The 20,686-nt window shown below is 40.8% G+C and overlaps 2 long non-coding RNA genes across 2 annotated transcripts in view; one reads left to right on the plus strand and one right to left on the minus strand.

Annotated features, from left to right (window-relative positions):
- LOC148004639 (uncharacterized) overlaps positions 1 to 16,053 on the plus strand; it is a 41,197-nt gene extending 25,144 nt beyond the window's left edge. The window contains exon 4 of the long non-coding RNA XR_015626115.1: positions 15,792 to 16,053. This is a non-coding gene — a long non-coding RNA (uncharacterized LOC148004639). The remainder of the gene's footprint in view (positions 1 to 15,791) is intronic.
- The window catches only part of LOC148004638 (uncharacterized), a 266,612-nt gene that overhangs the window by 206,125 nt on the left and 39,801 nt on the right, over positions 1 to 20,686 (minus strand). The window lies entirely within an intron of this gene.

A 20,686-nucleotide genomic window follows, 5' to 3' on the forward strand; every position in this document is an offset into this window, starting at 1 on the left:
CAATCAAACAGTTGAAGGAATTAAAAATGGAAATAGAAGCAATCAAGAAAGAACACATGGAAACAACCCTGGATATAGAAAACCAAAAGAAGAGACAAGGACCTGTAGATACAAGCTTCACCAACAGAATACAAGAGATGGAAGAGAGAATCTCAGGAGCAGAAGATTCCATAGAAATCATTGACTCAACTGTCAAAGATAATGTAAAGCGGAAAAAGCTACTGGTCCAAAACATACAGGAAATCCAGGACTCAATGAGAAGATCAAACCTAAGGATAATAGGTATAGAAGAGAGTGAAGACTCCCAGCTCAAAGGACCAGTAAATATCTTCAACAAAATCATAGAAGAAAACTTCCCTAACCTAAAAAGAGATACCCATAGACATACAAGAAGCCTACAGAACTCCAAATAGATTGGACCAGAAAAGAAACACCTCCTGTCACATAATTGTCAAAACACCAAACGCACAAAATAAAGAAAGAATCTTAAAAGCAGTAAGGGAAAAAGGTCAAGTAACATATAAAGGGAGACCTATCAGAATCACACCAGACTTCTCGCCAGAAACTATGAAGGCCAGAAGATCCTGGACTGATGTCATAAAGACCCTAAGAGAACACAAATACAATATCTTTCTACAAATCCAGCACTACAAAGGATAATAAATAGTAAAGCCCAACATAAGGAGGCAAGCTATACCCTAGAAGAAGCAAGAAACTAATCGTCTTGGGAACAAAACAAAGAGAATGAAAGCACACAAACATAACCTCATATCCAACTATGAATATAACAGGAAGCAATAATCACTATTCCTTAATATCTCTCAACATCAATGGCCTCAACCCCCCAATAAAAAGACATAGATTAACAAACTGGATACGCAACGAGGACCCTGCATTCTGCTGCCTACAGGAAACACACCTCAGAGACAAAGACAGACACTACCTCAGAGTGAAAGGCTGGAAAACAACTTTCCAAGCAAATGGTCAGAAGAAGCAAGCTGGAGTAGCCATTCTAATATCAAATAAAATCAATTTTCAATTAAAAGTCATCAAAAAAGATAAGGAAGGACACTTCATATTCATCAAAGGAAAAATCCACCAAGATGAACTCTCAATCCTAAATATCTATGCCCCAAATACAAGGGCACCTACATACGTAAAAGAAACCTTACTAAAGCTCAAAACACACATTGCACCTCACATAATAATAGTGGGAGATTTCAACACCCCACTCTCATCAATGGACAGATCATGGAAACAGAAATTACACAGAGACGTAGACAGAGTAAGAGAAGTCATGAGCCAAATGGACTTAACGGATATTTATAGAACATTCTATCCTAAAGCAAAAGGATATACCTTCTTCTCAGCTCCTCATGGTACTTTCTCCAAAATTGACCATATAGTTGGTCAAAAAACGGGCCTCAACAGGTACAGAAAGATAGAAATAATCCCATGCGTGCTATCAGACCACCATGGCCTAAAGCTGGTATTCAATAACAATAAGGGAAGAATGCCCACATATACGTGGAAATTGAACAATGCTCTACTCAATGATAACCTGGTCAAGGAAGAAATAAAGAAAGAAATTAAAAACTTTTTAGAATTTAATGAAAATGAAGGTACAACATACCCAAACTTATGGGACACAATGAAAGCTGTGCTAAGAGGAAAACTCATAGGAGCTGAGTGCCTGCAGAAAGAAACAGGAAAGAGCATATGTCAGCAGCTTGACAGCACACCTAAAGGCTCTAGAACAAAAAGAAGCAAATACACCCAGGAGGAGTAGAAGGCAGGAAATAATCAAACTCAGAGCTGAAATCAACCAAGTAGAAACAAAAAGGACCATAGAAAGAATCAACAGAACCAAAAGTCGGTTCTTTGAGAAAATCAACAAGATAGATAAACCCTTAGCCAGGCTAAGGAGAGGACCCAGAGTGTGTGTCCAAATTAACAAAATCAGAAATGAAAAGGGAGACATAACTACAGATTCAGAGGAAATTCAAAAAATCATCAGATCTTACTATAAAAGCCTATATTCAACAAAACTCGAAAATCTACAGGAAATGGACAATTTCCTAGACAAATATCAGGTACCGAAGTTACATCAGGAACAGATAAACCAGATAAACAACCCCATAACTCCTAAGGAAATAGAAGCAGTCATTAAAGGTCTCCCAACCAAAAAGAGCCCAGGTCCAGACGGGTTTAGTGCAGAATTCTAACAAACCTTCATAGAAGACCTCATACCAATATTATCCAAACTATTCCACAAAATTGAAACAGATGGATCACTCCCGAATTCCTTCTATGAAGCCACAATTACTCTTATACCTAAACCACACAAAGACACAACAAAGAAAGAGAACTTCAGACCAATTTCCCTTATGAATATCGACGCAAAAATACTCAATAAAATTCTGGCAAACCGAATCCAAGAGCACATCAAAACACTCATCCACCATGATCAAGTAGGCTTCATCGCAGGCATGCAGGGATGGTTTAATATACGGAAAACCATCAACGTGATCCATTATATAAACAAACTGAAAGAACAAAACCACATGATCATTTCATTAGACGCTGAGAAAGCATTTGACAAAATTCAACACCCCTTCATGATAAAAGTCCTGGAAAGAATAGGAATTCAAGGCCCATACCTAAACATAGTAAAAGCCATATACAGCAAACCAGTTGCTAACATTAAACTAAATGGAGAGAAACTTGAAGCAATCCCACTAAAATCAGGGACTAGACAAGGCTGCCCACTCTCTCCCTACTTACTCAATATAGTTCTTGAAGTTCTAGCCAGAGCAATCAGACAACAAAAGGAGGTCAAGGGGATACAGATCGGAAAAGAAGAAGTCAAAATATCACTATTTGCAGATGATATGATAGTATATTTAAGTGATCCCAAAAGTTCCACCAGAGAACTACTAAAGCTGATAAACAACTTCAGCAAAGTGGCTGGGTATAAAATTAACTCAAATAAATCAGTAGCCTTCCTCTACACAAAAGAGAAACAAGCCGAGAAAGAAATTAGGGAAACGACACCCTTCATAATAGACCCAAATAATATAAAGTACCTCGGTGTGACTTTAACCAAGCAAGTAAAAGATCTGTACAATAAGAACTTCAAGACACTGAAGAAAGAAATTGAAGAAGACCTCAGAAGATGGAAAGATCTCCCATGCTCATGGATTGGCAGGATTAATATAGTAAAAATGGCCATTTTACCAAAAGCAATCTACAGATTCAATGCAATCCCCATCAAAATACCAATCCAATTCTTCAAAGAGTTAGACAGAACAATTTGCAAATTCATCTGGAATAACAAAAAACCCAGGATAGCTAAAACTGTCCTCAACAATAAAAGGACTTCAGGGGGAATCACTATCCCTGAACTCAAGCAGTATTACAGAGCAATAGTGATAAAAACTACATGGTATTGGTACAGAGACAGACAGATAGACCAATGGAATAGAATTGAAGACCCAGAAATGAACCCACACACCTATGGTCACTTGATTTTTGACAAAGGAGCCAAAACCATCCAATGGAAAAAAGATAGCATTTTCAGCAAATGGTGCTGGTTCAACTGGAGGGCAACATGTAGAAGAATGCAGATTGATCCATGCTTATCACCCTGTACAAAGCTTAAGTCCAAGTGGATCAAGGACCCCCATATCAAACCTGATACACTCAAACTAATAGAAGAAAAACTAGGGAAGCATCTGGAACACATGGGCACTGGAAAAAATTTCCTGAACAAAACACCAATGGCTTATGCTCTAAGATCAAGAATCGACAACTGGGATCTCATAAAACTGCAAAGCTTCTGTAAGGCAAAGGACACTGTGGTTAGGACAAAACGGCAACCAACAGATTGGGAAAAGATCTTTACCAATCCTACAACAGATAGAGGCCTTATATCCAAAATATACAAAGAACTCAAGAAGTTAGACCGCAGGGAGACAAATAACCCTATTAAAAAATGGGGTTCAGAGCTAAACAAAGAATTCACAGCTGAGGAATGCCGAATGGCTGAGAAACACCTAAAGAAATGTTCAACATCTTTAGTCATAAGGGAAATGCAAATCAAAACAACCCTGAGATTTCACCTCACACCAGTGAGAATGGCTAAGATCAAAAACTCAGGTGACAGCAGTTGCTGGCGAGGAGGCGGAGAAAGAGGAACACTCCTCCATTGTTGGTGGGATTGCAGACTGGTACAACCATTCTGGAAATCAGTCTGGTGGTTCCTCAGAAAATTGGACATTGAACTGCCTGAGGATCCAGCTATACCTCTCTTGGGCATATACCCAAAATATGCCCCAACATATAAAAAAGACACGTGCTCCACTATGTTCATTGCAGCCTTATTTATAATAGCCAGAAGCTGGAAAGAACCCAGATGCCCTTCAACAGAGGAATGGATACAGAAAATGTGGTACATCTACACAATGGAATATTACTCAGCTATCAAAAACAACGGCTTTATGAAATTCATAGGCAAATGGTTGGAACTGGAAAATATCATCCTGAGTGAGCTAACCCAATCACAGAAAGACATACATGGTATGCACTCACTGATTAGTGGCTATTAGCCCAAATGCTTGAATTACCCTAGATGCCTAGAACAAATGAAACTCAAGACGGATGATCAAAATGTGAATGCTTCACTCCTTCTCTAAAAGGGGAACAAGAATACCCTTGGCAGGGAATAATAGAGAGGCAAAGATTAAAACAGAGACTGAAGGAACTCCCATTCAGAGCCTGCCCCACATGTGGCCCATACATATACAGCCACCCAATTAGACAAGATGGATGAAGCAAAGAAGTGCAGACCGACAGGAGCCGGATGTAGATCTCTCCTGAGAGACACAGCCAGAATACAACAAATACAGAGGCGAATGCCAGCAGCAAACCACTGAACTGAGAATAGGACCCCCGTTGAAGGAATCAGAGAAAGAACTGGAAGAGCTTGAAGGGGCTCGAGACCCCATATGTACAACAATGCCAAGCAACCAGAGCTTCCAGGGACTAAGCCACTACCTAAAGACTAGGCATGGACTGACCCTGGACTCTGACCTCATAGGTAGCAATGAATATCCTAGTAAGAGCACCAGTGGAATGGGAAGCCCTGGGTCCTGCTAAGACTGAACCCCCAGTGAACTAGACTGTTGGGGGGAGGGCGGCAATCGGGGGAGGTTTGGGAGGGGAACACCCATAAGGAAGGGGAGGGGGAGGGGAATGTTTGCCCGGAAACCAAAGAATTATTATTAAGTATTAAATAAATTTAAAAAATGTAAAAAAATAAAAAAAGAAGCAGAACAATATCAGCCAACCAGATCCCCCGAGCTCCCAGGGACTAAACCACCTTCCCAAGAAAACACAGGGATGAACCTATGGCTCCCTCCGCATTGTAGCAGAGGATGGCCTTGTAGGACATCAATGGGAGGAGAGGCCCTTGGTGCTGTCAAGGCTTGATGCTCCAGTGTAGGGAAATGTCATGGCCAGGAGGTGTGAGGAAGTGGGTGGGTGGGTGAAGGAGCACCCTCATAGAAGCAGAGAGAGGAGGGATGGGATAGTGGGGTTTCTGGAGGGGAAACTGGGAAAAGGGATAACATTTAAAATGTAAATAAAAAGATATCCAATAAAAGGAAAAAAAAAAAAGAAAGATGGAGCGTTTAGTATTTTGAAAGGTTTAATGAGGCTTTCCCAAATACCGCAATACAAGTTTATCTTCAAATGAACTATTTCCTCATGCGGAAATACAATAAACTAAAATAAATGAAGATAAATAAAACAACAAATGAAAATCAAAGAGAAAAAAAAAAAAACAACGTAGTAATAGGTTCTCCAGGGCATGGGCTAAAACTTCCCCATTCAAAGGAAGCAAATTATGTGGAATTATTGATGGAGTTGGAACGTAGCTTCATTTCCGTGGTTCATAGAGAATTTAAAAAAAAATTCCCTAGGGTTGATATTTTCATTTTGGAAAAACAAAAACAATTAAACAACAATAACACGAAAGCATTGACAGAGGCTTTTTTTTTTACATTGGGAATAACGGATTCACACAGATTAAGGCAAAGGCAAGGGACTAACCACAGAGCTTTTTGTACCTAAAGTCAGGATGCCAGCATGGAATTTCCAGATTCCCAAGCTTTTTGCTTTTTGTCCACGACTTAGCATGAACGCCTCCTTACCCCAGTTTGAGTCCCTAGCACCCACAGTGGAAGGAGAGAACTTCCACAAATCGTTCTTTGACCTCTACACACGTACCATGGCGTGTGTATGCCTGTACTCACACGCACACACCATAGAGATGGTCACACAGTAACAATATTTTTTTTAGCAAAGTTTAAAAACTCTAAAAGCATCCATATTAATCAGACCTGCCCTGGCATTTATTAATTTACAGATCATTTCAGAAGTCAATGTTTGCATCTTAATTCCTGGGCTGGCTAATTTTACCCCAGCCTGACAGTCTAGAATCACCTGCGTGGAGGAAATCCCAACTGGTAAAAGGCCTCCATAAGGTGAGGCTTCAGGCAAGCCTGTAGAACCTTTTCTTAATTAGTGTTTGATGTGGAAGGGCCCAGTTCACTCTGGGTGGTACTATTCCTGCCCTGATGGTCCTGCGTTCTGTAAGAAAGTAGGTTGGGCAACCCATGGGGAGCAAGCCAGTAAAGCAGCACTCTTGCATGACTTCTCCATCAGCTCCTGCCTCTAGGTTCCTGCCCTGTTTGAATTCCTGTTCTGACTTCCTTCCAGGATGAACAGTGATATGGAAGGGTAAGCCAAATAAACCCCTTCCTCCCTAAGTTGCTTTCGTCATGGTGCTTGTATCCCAGCAATAGTTACCCTAACTTAGACATTCCTGAGAATCTGATGCCTTTGAGATGACATCCTAGATTTAAATATAAAAGGGTGGTGTTTTTTTTTTTATTAACTTGAGTATTTCTTATATACATTTCGAGTGTTATTCCCTTTCCCGGTTTCTGGGCAAACATCCCCCTAATCCCTCCCCCTCCCCTTCTTTATGGGTGTTCCCCTCCCCATCCTCCCCCCATTGCCGCCCTCCCCCCAACAGTCTAGTTCACTGGGGGTTCAGTCTTAGCAGGACCAAGGGCTTCCCCTTCCACTGGTGCTCTTACTAGGATATTCATTGCTACCTATGAGGTCAGAGTCCAGGGTCAGTCCATGTATAGTCTTTAGGTAGTGGCTTAGTCCCTGGAAGCTCTGGTTGCTTGGCATTGTTGTACATATGGGGTCTCGAGCTCCTTCAAGCTCTTCCAGTTCTTTCTCTGATTCCTTCAATGGGGGTCCTACTCTCAGTTCAGTGGTTTGCTGCTGGCATTCGCCTCTGTGTTTGCTGTATTCTGGCTGTGTCTCTCAGGAGCGATCTACATCCAGCTCCTGTCGGCCTGCACTTCTTTGCTTCATCCATCTTGTCTAATTGGATGGCTGTATATGTATGGGCCACGTGTGGGGCAGGCTCTGAATGGGTGCTCCTTCAGTCTCTGTTTTAATCTTTGCCTCTCTATTCCCTGCCAAGGGTATTCTTGTTCCCCTTTTAGAGAAGGAGTGAAGCATTCACATTTTGATCATCCGTCTTGAGTTTCATTTGTTCTAGGCATCTAGGGTAATTCAAGCATTTGGGCTAATAGCCACTTATCAGTGAGTACATACCATGTATGTCTTTCTGTGATTGGGTTAGTTCACTCAGGATGATATTTTCCAGTTCCAACCATTTGCCTACGAATTTCATAAAGCCGTTGTTTTTGATAGCTGAGTAATATTCCATTGTGTAGATGTACCACATTTTCTGTATCCATTCCTCTGTTGAAGGGCATCTGGGTTCTTTCCAGCTTCTGGCTATTATAAATAAGGCTGTTATGAACATAGTGGAGCACGTGTCTTTTTTATATGTTGGGGCATCTTTTGGGTATATGCCCAAGAGAGGTATAGCTGGATCCTCAGGCAGTTCAATGTCCAATTTTCTGAGGAACCTCCAGACTGATTTCCAGAATGGTTGTACCAGTCTGCAATCCCACCAACAATGGAGGAGTGTTCCTCTTTCTCCGCCTCCTCGCCAGCATCTGCTGTCACCTGAGTTTTTGATCTTAGCCATTCTCACTGGTGTGAGGTGAAATCTCAGGGTTGTTTTGATTTGCATTTCTAAAAGGGTGTTTTAATGATGACATGTGTGCTGGACTTCAAACTGCGCTCTCTGCAGAGATAACATGAACTGTGAGTCAGTCATTAAGGCATTTGCCTCCTCTGCTGAGTTGTCCTATTTCTGTTTGCTGAACTGATGAGTTATGATGTAAGCAGTTAAGGCAATTATGGTGTGCCAGACACAATGTTCTTGGTGGCTGTCTTCTGGGGGTTGAGGCAGCAGGAGACCCATCATCCTCATCCTGGGGCAACAGGAAATGTCATCGGTAATGTTTACTTCTCAGGAAAGATACGACTTGAAAGAGAAAAACACCTTCTGTTTTCGGATGCTAAGATCACGTTTGCGCTTTAATAACAAATTAAGTGTGTGCATAATTGCCTCTCGGTTATTCAGTACCATGCAGGCTATGCAAGCAAGTAAAACGTCTTCTAACCTGTACGCGCGAATGAATGACGCTTGACAAATCTTTGATCTTCTCTGGTACCCAGGGTCTTTGTCTGTTTGATAAGGTTTTGGAGAAGTAACCAGGCGTGGTAGTGGATCAAAAAAAAAAAAAAAAAAAAAAAAAGACTTGTTTTCAGTATGGCTGAAGGCAGCTGAACAAGTACAGCCCTTCAGGGCGTTCCACTGGGCAGTGAGGACTGAGAACCATGCAGCTCAACGCTCATCGTCCCCCTCTACCTTTGTAAGATGCAATGGTTCTCCTCTCGTCATAGTTATCACGGCTGTTGAATTTGCTATTTGAGATAATATTTGCAGGTTTGCCACGGGGAGAGTTTTGAAAAAAACAACTGGAATCTTGTTTATTCTGCTTCTTGTGTGAGTCCCCAGGAGCTTGAGTGTGGATGCCAGTGGCTGCCGATGCAGGAAGAAGGCAGCAGCAAGAGGGGAGCGGTACAGAGAGGGTCCATATACTCCAGAAATGTTTAGGAACCTGGGATGAGCATAGAATGGAAGCATTACAGACTGGATATGCCCACTGGCAAGCAACTGAACCCCTAAATTTCTAGAGATGGCACGAATGAAAACCTCCGAGCAAACACCCTGGCATTGTGGAAGAGCCTGGGTGGGTAGATTTAAAAAAAAAATGCAGGAAAGAGGGAAACTCTCCCATTTCTGCCACTGTCTGGGGGATGTCTGCTTACGGTTTGCAATGATCCCCTTCAGATGTCCTTGCACAGATGATCCTTGTAAAATTTCACTGGCATCTAGTCTATCCTTGATACTTTGGCTAAACTGTGTTATAATAAACATGTTATCATTCTAGCCTATGACTCCCTAGTACACCGAGGGGATGTGTGCTGTATGCCAAGGCTGGTAGATATGTCCCAGTTCTTTAATGACTGTTGGGTGTTTTTATAGAAAAGATGGACCCTAGTTTAACAAGCCAGTTCTTTGATGGTGGGCACCTTAATCCGTCCCTGTTCTTTGCCCCGATACAATATTCATATGTGTTTGATCATCTGCACACCTACCTAAGTGGTAGGTTGTCAATAAATTAAAATAGTTGGGAGAATTAATTTCCACGTTTTCCTCCTAAACGTTGGTGTTTCTTTATAAGGTCACTATAAGGTCACGGAGATGGGAGGGTTTCTAGTTTGCTACCCTTTGCTCAACTTGAAACATTGTTGCTGTTTTGGGATGTTTGCCAGTTCCATAGACCTATTGTTACTTGTAGCTAGCTCTCATTTGCATTTCTTTCACCTCAGGCTTATGGTTTTTTTTTTTTAAATAAGAAAAATTGAAGAGACACACAAAAAAAAATACATAAGTTTTTTGTTAGATGGTAATGAAAGTACAGAACTTAAAGGGTATGTTGGAGGGATTTAGGCAGAATGCAGTCTCTCATTTGCATTTTCTAATCAGAAATGCATTTATTTTTCTCTTTGTCCCATGTAGTCTTCCAATTTGAATATTCAGCAGAAGAAGAAGGCTGACTGAATGCTTAGACTGTAACAATAGTTGGGCACACTCCTTTCTCTATCTTTGTAAGGTGAAACACTTCGGCAGAGTAAATCTCAATTTTAAATCCAGAGGGCTCACTGCTGAAATCATTCCAACCACAGTGGCCAAAGGAAACCTTTCAGAAGATTTGTGTCTCCTTAGACAAATTGGCCCTTGCAAAGAGCATTGGCGTAGCCTGAATCCAAGTATCGTTCCCTGTCCACTGCGTTCCTTCTCTGTCTCCCTCAGCCTTGCCAATGCTAAGGTCAGCACATGCCCTACTTCAAGGATGGCCCTCTACATGAACTTCCTGTGTTCTCTGGCTGGTAGGGCACTTTCCAAAACGATCGGCCCTGGCACATTTGTTCTCTCACCAGGCTCTCCTTTCTCCCCTTTCCTGTCCTCCTTCCTTCTTCCCTCACAAGCCTCTCAGCACTCTTCTGGCAGAATCTTGTCTCACTGCAGGGAGCAGCCTTCTTTACCTAGCATAGCCCCACAGTCTTCTCCCGGAAACCACCAAGAGGAGCATCCCTTACTTACTCCTGACCTCATACCTTGGTACTCTTTCTCATATTCCCTCTCTTCCTATTTTTTCTGCTCCATTTCAACCACAGGACCTGTGTTACTCAGCCTTCTCCCCTTTGTCCTACATTAGTTCATCAAAAATCTGGTCCCTTTAGTCAACCGTGAATACCCAAGAGCATGCACTTGGATAGAGCCACGTCTCTTGGTGCCAAGCAGAGTGGTATGCATGATGAATTTTGAAAGCCTTTCCTGGACAAGTTTGGAATCTCTGGTCTGCCAGGGCACTGCACCAATGAATGAGGACATGTGTGACAAATCAGAAAATCCTTCTTAGGAAACAAATGGTTGGGGAGAGAATTATGTAGATGACTACTGTGACAAACTGAAGATATGAATGTCCCTAAGGGGTGACCTGAAAACGAATCTCTTCTCATTTATATTTAAGCTGAACGACTGATTAAAGATTAACTAATATGGTCTAGACTTGATTTCTCAAACTTCCAGAACAAATCTTTTTTTCTGTGTTTGGCTATATACTAACGCTGTAAACAAATACTCCCCTAATTATTAGGACGCTGCTTGTGTCAGTTGTGGATGGCGAACCCATGCTTTTCTGTCTCTTGGCTGGCTATGACTTACTATCATGCTTCAGAAAGAGTCCCTTTTCTTTCTACCTCACTCCCTCTTTCCACATTTATTCTCTTCTTGTCTGTCTATCTACCTACCTATCAGACTTGTTTCTTTCTGTCTGTCTTTTTCCTTTCCTTCGATCTGTCTCCCTCTCTCCCTCCCTCCACTCCTCCTTTCTTTCCTTCATTCCTCCCTTCCTTTCTTTTTTATCTTAGCTGGGAGGGATTGGACCTATGGTCCTGCTCATTCTAGGCAGCCGGTCCACCAATCGACCACACCTCTAGTCCCATCAAGAGCGGTTTCCATCTGGCTTCTGTGACCACTCTACATGCAAATGGCAAGTTCAACTACTGCCAGATTTCTCCTTCCTCGTCTTCCTTCCTTGCTATTACAAGACTGAGCACTTGGATTTGTGAAGCCAGGCATTTCTGGCTTGAGGAACACACTTGTACACATGAATGCTTCTCACATTCCTTACCACTTATGAATTATTCAGTCTGGTGTTTCCTGCTGTGCACTGGATACACAATTTCCTTTTTCTCTCCTCAGAAGCAAGAAGAAAATTTTGCCTCTTTTTTTCCCATGTATATTTCTCTTTGTTAGATAGTTATTATCAGGAAGAATAATCTAATGCTATTAGCATCTGTGTAGACCTGGCTGGCCTGGAATTCACTATGTTGACCATTTTGGCTGGTCTTAAACTTACAGAAATCCATGTGCCTCTGTCTCTCTGCTGGGATTAATGCTGTGTGCTACTAGGCTTGATGATCATTATTATTAGCAGGATTTTTTTTTTTATTAACTTGAGTATTTCTTATATACATTTCGAGTGTTATTCCCTTTCCCGGTTTCCGGGCAAACATCCTCCTCCCCCATCCCCTTCCTTATGGGTGTTCCCCTCCCAACCCTCCCCCCATTGCCGCCCTCCCCCCAACAGTCTAGTTCACTGGGGGTTCAGTCTTAGCAGGACCCAGGGCTTCCCCTTCCACTGGTGCTCTTACTAGGATATTCATTGCTACCTATGAGGTCAGAGTCCAGGGTCAGTCCATGTATAGTCTTTAGGTAGTGGCTTAGTCCCTGGAAGCTCTGGTTGCTTGGCATTGTTGTACATATGGGGTCTCGAGCCCCTTCAAGCTCTTCCAATTCTTTCTCTGATTCCTTCAACGGGGGTCCTATTCTCAGTTCAGTGGTTTGCTGCTGGCATTCGCCTCTGTATTTGCTGTATTCTGGCTGTGTCTCTCAGGAGCGATCTACATCCGGCTCCTGTCGGTCTGCACTTCTTTGCTTCATCCATCTTGTCTAATTGGGTGGCTGTATATGTATGGGCCACATGTGGGGCAGGCTCTGAATGGGTGTTCCTTCAGTCTCTGTTTTAATCTTTGCCTCTCTATCCCCTGCCAAGGGTATTCTTGTTCCCCTTTTAAAGAAGGAGTGAAGCATTCACATTTTGATCATCCGTCTTGAGTTTCATTTGTTCTAGGCATCTAGGGTAATTCAAGCATTTGGGCTAATAGCCACTTATCAGTGAGTACATACCATGTATGTCTTTCTGTGATTGGGTTAGCTCACTCAGGATGATATTTTCCAGTTCCAACCATTTGCCTACGAATTTCATAAAGCCGTTGTTTTTGATAGCTGAGTAATATTCCATTGTGTAGATGTACCACATTTTCTGTATCCATTCCTCTGTTGAAGGGCATCTGGGTTCTTTCCAGCTTCTGGCTATTATAAATAAGGCTGTGATGAACATAGTGGAGCACGTGTCTTTTTTATATGTTGGGGCATCTTTTGGGTATATGCCCAAGAGAGGTATAGCTGGATCCTCAGGCAGTTCAATGTCCACTTTTCTGAGGATCCTCCAGACTGATTTCCAGAATGGTTGTACCAGTCTGCAATCCCACCAACAATGGAGGAGTGTTCCTCTTTCTCTGCCTCCTCGCCAGCATCTGCTGTCACCTGAGTTTTTGACCTTAACCATTCTCACTGGTGTGAGGTGAAATCTCAGGGTTGTTTTGATTTATTAGCAGGATTTTTAATTGCTCGATGTGTATATTTTCCAAATAGAAATGGTCTCTCGTTGATAATTGTAGTCTGTTTCCTGTATCATCTCTACCTCTGGCTCCTTTGAGAATGGGATACAAATAAGGCCATGGACAGCCTGGGACACCACACAGTGACAGAGTGCTTATGTATCATATGCAATGCCCTCAGTTCGGAAGCTCTCAACCCGTGGGTCAGTTGTGACACACTTGGGTGTTGACCAACCCTTTCATGGGGGGGTTTCCACATTAGATGTTTTGCATATCAAATGTTTACATCATGCTTCATACAAGTAGCAAACCAACAGTTATGAAGTCGCAAGGAAAATGATTTTATGTTGTGGGGTCAGCACAACATGAGGAACTGTATTAAAGGGCTGCAGCATGAGGAAGGTAGAGAACTGCCGCCTTCATTTAATTCCCAGCACTGCAAAATTAAATAAACCAGTATACAGTAAACCTACTAAATGCTTGTTGCTCCTCTCTGTATTCAGTGAGAGGGTTAGTATGATGGCCTCTGGTGCCATCAGCTATCCTTTCAGTTTCGTATATAGTTTCTAAATGTAATGGGGTAAGCTGTCTGTTTCATCATAGTCCTGCTGATACTTAATACGGTATCTGTACTCCAACAGGTATGTCTGTGCTCTTTCACAACTGTGGAAGGAGAAAGTTGAGCTGTACCCATTGTGGTGAAGCCAGCACAAGCATTTGTAAGCTTTTTGAGGCAAAGGAATCTGTTCAGTTGTTTCTTCCCTGGACACGAACTTAGTGTCCCACACATGCCACATCTGTATTGATGAAGTGGAACAAAATGCTAAGGGCTTCTTATATCTGGTCCTCCTTTGTAGCACCAAGCTTTCATTCTCTGTCTACAGCAAGGTCGACTGTATGCATTTTTAAGCTTTGTGGGTTTCTGTTGCAACTGTTTAAATCTTCCAGCATCACAGGAACCACAGAAAGTCGAAAAATTAAAATAAGTGAACATGGTTCTGTTGCAATAAAACTTTATACATACAAAAGGATCCTTGGTCTCGGGCTGTAGGCCTGTCACTCTAGTTACTTCAAAGACTGAGGATTGAAGTGTGAAGCTTACCTATGCTATATATAGAGAGATCAAAGCCAGGTCAGGTAACTCAGCCAGATCATGTCTCAAAAATAAAAAGTTGAAAAGAAAAAAACATGAAAAGGCAAGGGGGATAGCTCCATGGAAGAACACTTACTTAGGGTGAATGAAATCATGTGTTTAATCCCCCCAGCTGTGAAAACATTGTTAAACAAAACACAGGCTACAGGCTGAGTTTGTTCTATAGTTAACATCTATTGAGCTCTGTTAGAAGCCCACATCTTGCCTCTGAAGGTCAGTGAGAGGCTGCACTGTCTTGGCTCCTGGTTAGTAGAGGTGATGGTAAGATGTATAAAGGAAGTGCTGGCTATAAAGAAAGACCTCCTTTATCATAACTGGTTAGTCTCTAGCAGTCCCGTGGGAAATATGCCTGTCCTAACCTTAGCCTACAAGCCTATTAACAGGCTCAGGAATTGTGAATATAAGCGTCAATCCAAGGTCAAGAAGTGTCAGTAGCAAGTGTTGAGAGGAGTGAGTGAATTATTTTCAGTATTTGGTTGCTCATAAAAAATTAAACAGAGGATAGTTGGGGCACAAGAGTGAGAGTGAGACCCCCCCCCCCCACACACACCTAGAATTTCATGTTTCCAGAGAACAGGCCTTGGATTCAACCTATCTACAGAGTAGGCAGTAGGTCGGTCTTCTCTTAGCATCAAACTCAGAAGACATAGTTTCCAAAGAGGATACCAGAGTGAGTAACAGGGGAGCTAGGAGGTTTTTACTGCTGTGAGAAAACACCATGACAAACTGCCATCAGAGAGTGCCTGTCCTTTTGAATTCAATACAAAGATGTATATCAACCGTACTACTAGGTGATTGAATGATGGTGGATTGTCATAAGGTTGATTTCATGTAAAATTGATTTTGTTTTACTAAAATATGTATTCATAAAATTTTCAGATGGAAACAACCTTAACAAGAATTCTTGGTTTATCTTGGATGTTGGAAACTTCGTGAAAGGAAAATGAAATGGGAATATGAAAAATAATTCTGAAGTATAGCTTATGTATTTTAAATATTTCTAACTAATGCACAAGTGTGGCTCATGCAGTGAGGTCAGAGAATGGCTATCGTATATAGATGCTGAGAAGGCCCTTAGATATGGATGAGCAGAGACAGGCTCTGAATTCAGGATCCAGCATGGAAAGTTTGTGAAAATCACTTTCTGAATTTCTGGTTCCACATCTATAATTTTGAAATGATAGTAACATGTACGCAAAATATTGCACAGCATTTTTGAGACACCAGAGGTAATATGGAGGTAATTGCCTAGAGAAATATTATGTTTTATGGCATAACTATTTCAATTCAGACTGACATCTCTATTCTGTAATTCTTGCAGATTAACTCAGCATGAACAGGAGCCACACACATGGGAGGAATCCCTCCTTTCTCACGTTCTAATGTAAGGAAAACTTGAAAGGCGAAGAAATTCCATGTGTAAGCTACTTTCTTGTTAACCACAGAGACATTTGATTGTGCGTCCATGGGTTTTGCAATTCTAAAAACCTATTTTGTTTTAAAAAGCAAATCTTATTAAAAACTGCCTCAGTGTTCAAGCCTTCCCAGTCTGTGTTCTCGTAATAAAATATCTCAGAAAAGTATGCTAAGCTTCCTAATTGACTGTCAACATTTACTCAGTATCTTGTTTTGCAATCACCTCCTGTCATTTGGCCAAAACCTCCAGATGAGCAGTTTGTGAGGAAGTTAAAAAGGAGGGACAAATGGACATGTATAGTCAAGATGTCTAAGTCACAGTGACTTTTCGGCACTCATTACTTTGTTTCTGGCTCTGTCCAGTTTTGTAAGTGCCAGGCTGTTCTGACTGGGTAGGGGAACGGGAGCCTTGTTTATTAAACCCCAAGACGATGTGAGTAAAACGCAGTTCCTTCTTCTCAACACTCAACACAGAGCACTTTTAATAAGAAGAGCATTTGTGTCCCAGGGAGTTTACTACAAATCCTTTCACTTGGCCACTTACTTGGTTGGAGGACAATGTTAATGAAAAAAACTTCATCTCAATTATTATATTTTTATTTCTAGTCTTAACTCTGGAAGGTTTTTTTAAAATCTTTTTGTTATTTTTAAAATTTATTACAATCATGTGGGTGTGTGCATGTGTATGTACATGCATGTATGTGTGTGTGTATAAATATATGCACATGCATGTGTGCGCATGCACAAGCACATTACAGTACCCATGTAGAGAGCTGTGGACAACTCTGAGGAATCAGTTCTCTCCTTCTACCATTTTTTTTTAAGGCAGGGTCTCATGTTTCTGCAGGACTGTGCTGTATGGTCCAGGTTAGCTGGCCTGTGAGTCTCTGGGCAATCCTGTCTCTGGCCCCCATCTTGGAGTGCTAGGGTTAGAGGAGTGAACAGTAAGTCCGTCACGGGGTCTGACGATCAAGCTCAGTTGTGAGGTTTGTTCAGCAAGTGCTTTTTACCCTCTCAGCCATCTTGCTAGCTCCACATGCTCTTTTGACTGACTTACTGATGTGATAGTTTAACAAGCAGCCTGCTAAGTCTGCTATAGTATGTTCCTTTTCTGTGTATGAAACAATCCATACATGACTCACACGTGTAAGCCTTAATAATGAACGTTATTTATTCTTAAGTAATTCTGAAGAAAAGACTGGCAATCCAATTTCTGCCGTTCGGTCCACGTGTACTCTCTGTTTCAACATTCTATCCAAGCCCGATATCCTGATATTTTCTGATTTTATACCTAAATATAATGCTATGGTGTTTATTTTGTAGTATACACAATGGATACTTGGAACTGAAAGTCTCTTACATGGTATGGCATTCTCTGAAATGGTACACTTGGATGGCTGTTCCAGGATATCAGTGTCGGGTGGGCTAAGTCAGATGTGTAGGCACGAAGACATGCTGTAAGTTTCAAGTTGATGTCAGTTGATAGATGTCAGTTGGTCTGAGTTAGAACAAGCAAGAACTAACACAAGTATGTGGTGCATTATTTTTCCCCTCAAGCCAAGGGAAAGTTTAGAAATCTTAAAACAAATTCCATGAGAGCATAAACAAGTAGTGTTCATAAGAAACAGAGTTTTCTTTGCTTACATCCAAACACTTCCCATAATCACTCCCTGGTAGTTAACCTGATGTTTCAGGCAGCCAAGGGCTGCTATCTTTGGACTTGGTATTTCATGGCTTATTGGAAGAGCACATAAACCAATGTGGGCTGTGGTTGGTAGGATTTCCTTTAGTTTAATTTGCCTTAGTTTTATTTAGTTTTGGGTCTTAGATGTGAGCTCAGGCTACCCTTGAGCAAATGATCCTCCTGCCTCAGCCTCCCGAGTAGCTGGTATTACAAGATTGTGCTTGCTTTAAATCTGTAGTGCACATAAAGGAAGACTGGCTCAAGCTAGCAGAGTGACCACATATTTCTCAGTATTCTTAGTTTGCTACTCTCTTTAATGGTAAAAGAAATAAAGGTTACGAGGAACAGCTGTGCCAAATACAGTTTTCAGAACACATGTAGGCATGACCCTTCTCCCCTTCCTGCCTTTGTACATTATTCGTTCATTCCTGGTTTCCCTGTTAAGCTTTTACTAGGTCTCCAAGGCTCAGTCCATCTCCTCTCTCTCTCTCTCTCTCTCTCTCTCTCTCTCTCTCACTCATGTCTATCATCTATCATATCTATCTACATATCTATCGTCTGTCATAATATTTATCTACTTACAGATATATGTATATGTTGAAAAAACCTATCACTCATCATGGTTTTAGTTTTTGAGAACTAAAACTATTTTTATAAAAAAAAACAGCAAAAAGAAATCATAAGGATCTTTTTAAAGTTGTCTTTAAAGATCAAACACCAAGCAAGATCCAGAATAGGACATAGAGAAATTAATTATCAGAGCTATGTTCTTATATCTACATTTGAAAAAAAAATCATTCATTAGCAAAAAGCCTAAAAACTGTTCGAAATGTCACACATAATACTAGCCGTCATGCTGTCTGCAGTTAACCAGTTAACTTCTTGCTAGGAATTACAAGATGTAAAACAGTAATGTTTTCCAAAATGTAAACCAATGTGGAATTAGATATAATTTTTCCAATCGATATAGATTATCTCCCCTAAAGTAAGTGAATAGGTGAGTTTTGGGGGTGGATAGTGAGGCTGCTATAGTGTTTTAACATTTCTTGGCTAAAAACCATCCTCTATGATCCTATTTTTAGTTATTAAGCACAATAGTAGCTCCTTATATCTCAATGATTTATAAATTCTTCAAATAATGTCACCTATATTTTCTGAAGGAGAAAGTAATATTTATTTGGAGTCTGCATTGTAAAAAGAACTTTCCCTGCCTGCCATCTTGTTTCATTCACAAAAGAGGGCTTTCAATCCAGGTCCTCTTATGTTAAAAAATGCTAAAAAAAATTAAAAAAAAAAGGAGGAGGCAGGAATACACTGTAGGGTGGATTCTAGGTTTTAGCATGTAGTGGGCAAGTGTTTTATAATGCAATTACTTCACCAGCACTTGACATTTTACACACACACACACACACACACACACACACACACACACACACACACATATGGATGGAGAGAGAGAGAGAGAGAGAGAGAGAGAGAGAGAGAGAGAGAGAGAGAGAGAGACTGGAAAAATTTACTCCCTAGCTAATACATAGATAATATTTTTTCTGCATTTTAACTTTCTTTTTTCTTTGAAAATTAATAGTTTAATAATAGTTTTCCCTTTGAAAATTAGCTCATAGTCACTGAAAACACAAACTTTCCATCTTTTATTTCCCATTATAATCTTCACTATTCTGTTAATAGACATTAGAAGGAAATGCTGAAACTTTTCTCCTTTGAATTAAATTTGGATTCTTGGATCAGGGGCCAGGGGTAATTAAAGGCCTCTGTGGTGATTTGAAAATGCTTGTCCAAGGTAGTGACTTTATTAGGACATGTAGCCTTGTTGAGGGAAGTGTTCCACTCTGGGTCTGGGCTTTGAGAGCCTTCTCCTAGCTGCTTGGAAGATAGTGTGTTCTTGGCCTCCTTTGAGTGAAGAGGTAGAACTCTCAGCTCCTCCTTTGCCATGCCTGCCTAGAAACTGCAATGCTTCTACCTTGATGATTATTGAGACAGAAGATGGTACCAGGAGTGGGGTATTGTTGTGATAGGCCTGATCATATCTTATGAATCTTGGGTATATATACAGAGAGACTCAAGCTAAGTTTCAAAGTTTTCTCAAGAAAGGAAAAAATTTCTAGAATATATATATATATATATATATATATATATATATATATATATATATATTCTAGAAATGACATGTAGTAGGCCTTAAGGATTAGACATTTAATGATGAGAGCAGAGTTGAAAGCAGCAGATTTCCTTTGGCAAATTCTAGCTTTGTTTTTAACAGATATTCTAGGTCCAGAAACCCACTCTATTGGCTTCTTGAAAATAAGAAACATCACAGAACATTGTATTGAGTCCACTGGCATAAATGGCTCTAAAGCTAAGTAGCTGGTATTTTGGAAAAATCTTTTGAATGTCAAGGCTGTACAAGGTCCTTTTCTCTGTTCTCAGAGATCAAGGATAGGAACTAGGGCTGTTTACTGCATGAAGCCCAAACCCAGATGGTATTTTTAGATCAGTTCTGGTATTTTCCTTTTACAGTAGTTTCTTGCTTGAATGAATCACTGTGTCTCTAAAAATTCTTTGCATCCAGTAACTAGATAGGTCAGGTTAAGTAAACAACAATACTTTATGATCATGAAAATTACCCAGTCATTCAGCTATTTCATCAATATTCCAGCTCAGGAAATCTGCAATGATTGCTCCCTTGCATTTATAGCCTGGGAGGCATCTAGTGGGCAGTAGACTTAGACACTGAAAGTATGACCCATTTGACCCTCTTAGAACATACAGAAGCCATGTACCTTTATATGGAATGCATCTACTTGAGGCTTAGCCTAGAAGAGGGCAGCCATTTCTGGATCTTGCTTGTTTAGAATCTAGAAAGCAAGTCATATGAAGTCTTTGCTTTAAAATGGTTTTATTACAGACTGGCTTACTTATTTGCCAATTATGTCCAAGAGAACAAAACTCTTGATGATTCTCAGTTTCCAATGGTATGGATGTGGTTTTAAAATAATGGGGTAGTCGATTTAGTTTTAAAATTTGGCATTTAACTCAGCCTTAAATAGGATGTTTTAAACCTCTCTTCTCAGGTTTCTGGGATCTGTGTATGAGAGAAG

This window comes from Rattus norvegicus, chromosome 7, assembly GCF_021556685.1.
Source record: "Rattus norvegicus strain SHRSP/BbbUtx chromosome 7, alternate assembly SHRSP_T2T, whole genome shotgun sequence".
Classification (NCBI taxonomy): Eukaryota; Metazoa; Chordata; class Mammalia; order Rodentia; family Muridae; genus Rattus; species Rattus norvegicus.